This window comes from Apaloderma vittatum, unplaced genomic scaffold (genome assembly GCF_000703405.1).
Source record: "Apaloderma vittatum isolate BGI_N311 unplaced genomic scaffold, ASM70340v1 scaffold17309, whole genome shotgun sequence".
In the NCBI taxonomy this organism is placed as follows: domain Eukaryota; kingdom Metazoa; phylum Chordata; class Aves; order Trogoniformes; family Trogonidae; genus Apaloderma; species Apaloderma vittatum.
This window is the reverse complement of record NW_009735990.1, coordinates 55,103-57,389: the sequence shown is the minus strand read 5'-3', so window position 1 is coordinate 57,389 and position 2,287 is coordinate 55,103.

The window sequence follows — 2,287 nt, the reverse complement described above, 5'->3', positions numbered from 1 at the left end:
TGCCCCAGTCCCAAACAAAAAAATATCCAGTATCTTCAGTAAATAAATATTATCCACTTTTATCTGGAAAGCCTACAGCTGTAATATACAGAGAAGCTATTACACAGGTTACATTTGTAGGGTTAACGACAGCTCATAATAACATGTACAGAATGAGGAGCTCGTACTCATAAAAACATGAGAGCAGGGTGGGAAGTTGGGTGTAGGTTTGCCGGGGGCTAAAGAGAACCAGCGCCGGAGCTCGGCGCCGCTCACAAGCCAGCCGGCTCTCGGGGAAATGCAACTTCTCCTTGCTCCGGGATGGAGAAGCAACCTGGAGCCGGGTGAGGGGTGGCTCGGGGCTGGCAGCCCGGGGATGAAGCGGGCAGGAGTAGCCCACTCCAGAGGCTGCAGTTTGGGAGGGGTGAGTGGAAGGGGCTGCGTGGGCACCAGCAACGCCTCCGGGCGCCTGGCGAGGGAATTCCTGCCTCCTCTCCTCTGCCGGTGGGCACGTGGGTGCCTCCAGCAGCTGAAGGGTTACCTCCAAGGCGGGCTATAAATCCACTCACCGGTTGCTTGCTTCATTATTTCCATAAAAATATCTGTCCTGAGCTGTTTTTTTCCAGGGTAGGCTCCGCAAGCCTTGCGGTTGGCATTTAGGAGGTAAACAACGACTGGGTTGGGTGAGGCTGGTCTGGGGATGGAGATAGCACAGAGCAGTTCCCGCTCCGCAGCTGCAAGAGGCTTTGACACCTCACCGGATGAAAAAAGTGTGGAAAGTGCTACTCCCTTGGTCTGCATGTCCTGTTCTCCTGAGTGAAAGGAGGAGAGCATTGAATGGAGAGCAACAGGGCTGCGTCGGCCGGGCTGCCCGGGGGAGCGTTGGTCCAGCTCCTGCGGCAGCTCATGGCAAGGGCCATCACCCCCCGCCCGGGGGGGGTCCATCACCCACCGCCCGGGGTGGGAAACCACCGCCCGGATTTGTTCTTCCACCACTGGAGGGAAACGTCTCGCCACCACGGCCAGCTCTGCCTAGTCCTCCATTTAAAAGCGGAAACAGGATCCCATTTACAAAAACAACAACAACAAAAAAAAAGCGCCAAACACCCCCCCCACACACACTAAAATCCTTCAGCTTGGAGGTGTAAAAAGAGCCCTGGAAATGGCAGAGTGGATTTATCAGCACTTCTCAGAGATGGAGGCTGTGATATCCGGAAGGGGAAAGGTATGTTGGAGGCTACGTGAGGGTCCCGGTAAGGACCAGTCTCTGCATTTATGCTGTTCCCTTTAAGAGACACCGTGCTACGTTTTTATGAGCAATCCTCCTTGTGAGCCTTACCTACATACTAAACACCCTAAACGTCTGTACAGCACGTTGGTATCTATTACACCTGCCAAAGATGCAGCTGGAATCTACGCGTAACAATTAAAAAACCTGAAAGGATACGTTTAAATAGAAACCATTCATTTCTTACATCTCAGCACATGAAGGATTAACAGAAGACGTTAAAAAACACGCTGGAAAGAAAATATATTGACAAAATAAATATTTTAACCTAGAATAGGGTATGATTAGAACTTACAAAGGACCCCAATAATAATTTAGTGTCATTGAGTGTCAAGCTGTGATTCCTAATATGCCTAGAAAGCGTCGGGACATTATTTTTAATGGAAAGTGGAACAGGCTGCAGCTCCATCCCTCTTCTTGCAAGTGTCGGAGCCACACGAATCCTCTGCCCACTTGCACAGAGGGAGCACTTAAGAGTGAAAGCGAAGGAAGGACAAATCGAGAGGTCGGTCTTTTGAAGCGAAAAACCCCTTCCCTTTCCCTCAAACAGTTTCCACCGCTCAGGTTTTCTGCAGACCACAAGAGGACGGGGAAGGTGAGAGATCCTGATACAGGACATTAGGGAAGCTCTGGCATAGCTCTTACATTTGTTAAAGAAGGTTTGGGCTAAACCACCTGTTCCGCTGCGTGCTCTGTCCCCTCCGGTGCTTCCAGCCCTGTGAGAGCCAGGTCTGATGGGTGTGGGCTCCGAACAGGAGCTGCACTTCCACCAGACCCATCGAGGGTCCCACCACGAGGACGCGTTCCCAGCGCCAGGCTGAGCACCCACCTCCCAGGGATGGCTTCCAGCAACGCCGCTGCTTGTGGAGGGACCTGCCAGCCCCTCCAAACCGTGCCCTTGCCTTCCAAGGGATAACACGGGGGTGTCAGCGAGGACTGTGGAGAGCCTGAGGTTGCAAATGCAGGAGTTGCGCCAACACCTGCTCCTCATCTCCCCTCAGCCCCAGCCCTCTCTCATTC